Source organism: Coenobita brevimanus, chromosome 56 (genome assembly GCF_032717465.1).
Source record: "Coenobita brevimanus isolate Jiangsu-jjx chromosome 56, ASM3271746v2, whole genome shotgun sequence".
Lineage (NCBI taxonomy): Eukaryota > Metazoa > Arthropoda > Malacostraca > Decapoda > Coenobitidae > Coenobita > Coenobita brevimanus.
In genome coordinates, this window is record NC_137009.1 from 40,984,014 (window position 1) to 40,990,014 (window position 6,001).

Genomic DNA, 6,001 nt, shown 5'->3' on the forward strand with positions numbered 1-6,001 from the left:
ACTTGAGAGAGAGATAAAGAAGCTACACAGCATCAAACAATACCAAACTACAATGTCTAAATATGAAACTGAATGCATATTTACATACCTGTTTTAACTACCTATTCTTCCCTCAAACACAGGTGACAAGTCAGAAATATGAGGACAAACTGCAAACTTACTGACGAATCATACAATACGTCTAAATGTTGGAAATAACTAATTTTCAAACCTGGGATCAATCAGAGAAAGACTGACTCTAAGCTGCTAAAGCCTTTCTGAAGTCAATGTGTTGTAAGAAGGGAAATTACTGAGTCTGATGAGAAGTTACAGAGTTGGAAGAGAAATTACTGTTAGAAGACAAATGACTGAATTAAAAGAGAAATTAGTTAGAAGAGAAATTACTGAATTAGACGAGACACTGAAGAGCTGGAAAAGAGATTAAGGAGCTGGATGTGGAGAAATTTATCAAGTTGGAAGGGATGTGGCTGGATGTTCTTTTGTTGAAGCCATCCCCTCACAGAACAGTGTTAAGTAACAGAGATAGACACTAATGCAGCTCAGAGTATGGGTATAAAAGCAATTTGGTTTCACTGTTTCACTACTGACTGCACTGTACAATATTATGGAGACTGGTTACATCTCTGTCTCATTTATCAAGGGTTCAAACCTGCCTTGCCGTCACTGAAAGACCTCAGGTTTAAAACAACAATTAATACAATAGTAAAGTAAAATCTACATGTTATACAGAAGTGTTGAGACTCGTGTTTACCTCTGAAATAAACACAAACGGTGGAAGACATGGTGTGGGGGTGCAGGTGAGTGGGGTGGGGGTCATTCTGTGCACCTGCTGTGACCTCATGCTGCTGCTCTCACTGTGACTACTTCATTTTCTTGTGCCAAAGTGTGTTGAATAATTACAGCTTCCTTGTGTATCATCTCTAGCAGCGCAGTAAAACCTACGCCTATTTTGAGTTCGAGTATTCTGAAAAGCACTTGCATATGTCACTCTATTTGCTGTTTCTTATCAACTCCTCCACTGTCTCAATTACAGAATTGCATTTGTAAAATCGTTTCACAAAGTAACTACTGCCATCTACATTTCCAACATCAATTTCCATTTTGTAAATCTAATATTCATTTATCAAATATGGAAATAGCTACACATTATTTGGCCAAGATTTTTTAAATGAAATGCATCACTAATTTTACATCAATTCATGCTCGCTGTCTATTCAGTTCTATTACCCACTGTCTGATACGGAAAGGCTGAATATACTGTAAGTAAAACTGATGTGAAAAAGTGCTCATATCACAACTGAATTACCAATATTAATAACACTTTCATCCACACACACAGTCTTCCAATTACTGGTACATATTTATTGCCATATTTTCACCTCACATTCCCCACTGTACCAATATATATTCTCAAAACCACAACAATTACTATCTCCTCACAACTCCTGCCTTACCAAATCTTCCCCTTACTTTCAACTTCTTTATAGTCTTGTTTAACTCTCACAGTGTAGTAATATCCCCAGACGAAAGCTGGAATATCCTCTACAACAGCTGAATATGGGACAACCATCCTATTGCAGTTTTCATGATTTCCTATCTCCCTTTCCTTGGGGGAAGCAGCCTAGGTATATAAATAGATAGATAGATAGATGAAGACTGGGATGTCTTTTAGTTTACTCTTGCCATTTCCTGACAGTTTTATTCAGCTTTGGACAGTCGCTTCCAACTGGAAGGGTTAACTGTAGCCTTCAATAAACTCCTTCAGAACGAGAGGCATTTCCTACGTTGAATAAAATCTCTACGGTAGTATAGTGGAAAGAATGAACTAAGAATGGCATCACCCAGATTGAAGGAGTCAACACCCTTCTGTTCATTCATCTCTGCTGCCCACAAAACAACTCAGTAAATGAGGTCTTTCCAGCACTGAACATAATAGCTCAGTAGTGGCAAGAATGAATAAAGCATGACGTCACATGGATTCCAGGTGTTGCTGTTGCTATGTTCAATCTCCTCCGCTGCCCATCACAGTCCTCTGCACGCACCAAAAGACGACAGAGATTGAAATTTGGGGACCCGGAAGGACTGAGCTGTTCTCGGGAAGACCAAGAGAATTTGGTTGGAGGGCCTTCATAGACGGAACGTTTTTGCGTCTTCTTCCTGCAGGTATTTGTATTTTTCCTTGCTGTTTTCAGTATTATTTTATTTTTTCTGGTTCCAAGAAGAAGAATTGTTATGTCTCCTTCCTGCATGTTTCTGAGTTACTTCCTTGGCTTTTTTCACAATAGTTATATATTTCTGTGCTGTATACGGTAGTCTACTGACTTTTTCTTCCTGTTTTTTCCCTTGCAGTTTTATAAAGTTACTTCCATGCTTATGCTCTTTGCTCGTTTATTTTTTCCTGCATTTGTCATTTTACTTTATGCATTTTTGCTTTTCTTCAACCAAAGCAAATGTTATTACTGAAATTCTTTATATATATATTTTTTTCTAGACAGTTCCATCAAGTATTTTTGACTTGGTATTACAGGTACTTCAAACTGTTCTTTTTTCTTTATCTTCCTTTTTTACTATTCTACTTTCCCAGTCATTTTTCTTTTTGGCTGAGTTATTTTTCTCACTTCTATTTTTCTATTGCTTACATTTCTTTTACGTTTCCTTCTCATTTTTTTTTAGTTTTAAGTTTCTAGCTCTCTATTGCTTCATTTTTTGCCCATTCCTTCTTTCTTTCTTTTTTTCTATCTCTGTATATAGCCAGATGCCTTTAATCTCAGAGGTGGTGGCCACAAACAAATCACCTTCATGTCATCCTCTCCTTTGCTGTCAGGGAGCCTTCTCTCTCATATTTTAAAGGTTCTTTCTCTCTCTCTGTTTTCTTCCCTGACATACAGCAAAACCTTGATAGCTCAGCATCTCTGGCCCAAAACCTTCCATATCTCCCCTCAACACTAACCCAGCCAGATGCAGAGATATTAAAGGATTACTGTATGACCTTCCAGTTTCCCTCTTCATTTATTATTGCACTTTTTCAATCTTTTTTTATTCTTATTTCCGATATTAATTCTCATCTTATTCAAAATTTGTCATTAATTCTCATCTTATTCTTATTTCCAACATAAATTCTTATTTCAGCTCTTTTGTCTGACACTCATTCTCATCTTATTCTTACTTCTAACATTAATTCTCATCTTATTCTCATTTCCTGCATTAATTTGCATCTTATTCAAATTTCCAACATTAATTTGCATCTTATTCTTATTTCCAACATTAATTTGCATCTTATTCTCATTTCCAACATTAACTCTCATCTTATTTTTATTTCCAACATTAACTCTCATCTTATTTTTATTTCCAACATTAACTCTCATCTTATTTTTATTTCCAACATTAACTCTCATCTTATTTTTATTTCCAACATTAACTCTCATCTTATTTTTTTTCCAACATTAACTCTCATCTTATTTCTGACAATCTTGTATTTTCTTACTTTACCTTTTCATTCTTTATTTCCATCTTGTATTCCACATCTTTGTATCATTTCTGAAATGTTTATTCTCGTATATTATACCTGTCCCTTCTTCTAAACTCCCTTATTTATTCTCATCTCTTCTAATTCATATATATTATCAATTCTTCATATTTCACATTTTCATATATTCTCATCTGATTTTTCATTTCGTTCTTATTTCCTGTCTATATATTTTATCTTTGTACCGGTATTCATTCTTCTGCCACATGTTATCTCTACCACAATTATCATTATCCATATTCTTCCATATTTTAACCTCATTATTTCATTCATAATTCTCATACATCCTTGTTTGTTCTCATTTATGCTTAATTTCATGTCATTTTTTTTTTTTTAACATTTCTTTTTAACCTGGTATATTCTCGATTCTCTCTCTCTCTCTCTCACTTACTGGTATATACCATTTTTATCGCTGTCATCTTCATCACAGCTTTCTAAACACAGTATTATATATTATTATTAATCGCATTTTCGTTTCTAACTTTTCTTAGACCTGGTACTTTTCCCCCCTCACTTTTTAGACCTAATTCGTGCAGGATTTTTTTTTGTATGGGGGGGGGGTTCTTTTTCAAATTCTGTGTTATTTCTTGTACTTATTTCTTTATACTGGTACATTTAAATTTTTTTTTGGGACATATCTTTGTTTCAAAATTAGTCACTTGGTTCTTTGATTTTTTTCCCCTCTTTAAATGCTCTTTCTTTTCCTATCTCCTTTCTTTCTTCTCTATCTCCTCTTTATCTCCTCTCCTTTCTCTCCTCTTTTTTCCCTCCTTATCTCTTCTTTCTTCGCTCTTTATCTCCTCTTTTTTTCCTCCTTATCTCTTCTTTCTTCCCTCTTTATCTCCTCTCTTTTTCCTCCTTATCTCTTCTTTCTTCCCTCTTTATCTCCTCTTTTTTTCCTCCTTATCTCTTCTTTCTTCCCTCTTTATCTCCTCTCTTTTTCCTCCTTATCTCTTCTTTCTTCCCTCTTTATCTCCTCTCTTTTTCCTCCTTATCTCTTCTTTCTTCCCTCTATCTCCTCTTTTTTTCCTCCTTATCTCTTCTTCCCTCTTTCCTCTTTTTTCCCTCCTTATCTCTTCTTTCTTCCCTCTTTATCTCCTCTTTTTTTCCTCCTTATCTCTTCTTCCCTCTTTTTTCCTTTTAATTTCCTCATTCATTCATGCATCCATTCTTTTTTTTCCTCTTAATCTCCTCTTTCTTATTCATTTATGCATCCATTCTTTCTCTCCTCTTAATATTATCTTCCTTATTCATTTATGCATCCATACTTAACATTTTTCTTTGACTAACTTATTTTATTTCCTCCTTATTATGCCCTTCACTGCCATCTTTCCTCCATCTATTGCACATATTTACCATTTCCTTAATTCTTTCTTAAGTGTGTCCTCATTTTTCACTCATGTTTTTACCCTCTATATTTTCCCTCTACGTTTTTTTATGTGTGTCTTTCTTCTTCTTTGTGTCACGTTTCCCCTTTTCTTTTTTGTGAATTTTTTTTTTCATTCATTCATTGCCAGACGCCATGTATCCCAAACGGAGTGACCAAGGGCTTAGAGTTAATTGTTTTACAGGGAGGGGCACTAATCCTCCACCAACCCCACTTGACACGTAGGGAGAACGTTATGCCAACAGCATCTGGTGTTCCCAGGCGGTCACCCATCCAAGTACTAACCAAACCCAACGTTGCGCTTTGTCTTATTCCCAGTGCAATTTTGTTCTTTCCATATTTCTTTTCTTGCTATTTTCTTGTTATTATATTTGTCTTTCATCTTCACATTCTCTCCCTCTCCTTTGCTTCTTTCTCTTCCTCTCTTGACTCCTCTCTCTCCTTCTCTTCATCTCTCTCTCCCTCTCCCTTTATCTTTCCCTCTCCTTTCTCTCCCTGTCTTTGCTCATCTTTCTCTATTTTCTATTCTCTCTTAATATCTTCCCCTTTCTTTTTTCTCTCTCTTCTTCTCCCCCTCCTCTGGTGAGTAATACATCTTTTAATATCTCATCCATTATTGTCTATTCACATTGTACTTCCCTTTGTACTCCTCTTGTATTCCTCCTGTGGTTTGAACTCCAGTATTCCTTTTTTCTTGTACGGTAATTGAATGCAGCTTTTATTTTTGTTTTTTAACATTATATTTCTTTCCTTTTCAATGTTTAAATTTTGTGGTGCTACTAAAGTCTATTGCCTTTGTACTCCTCTTGTAATATTCCTGTGGTTTGAACTCCTGTATTCCTCTTTTTATTTATTTATTAATTATTCCTTGTACTGTGCATTAATCCAGCTTCTTTTTTCTTTACAACTCACATTTCTCATTCCTTTTTAATGTTCCAGTTTGTTATGCCACTAAATCCTTGTAAATCATTTACTATAAAAATAAACAATTCTTCAAAAAGTATCATTTAAACATCTAAAACGTATTTTTTTATAATCAAACCATTTAACAATATCATTTTTCATAACATAGTCTCCTGTACTACGAA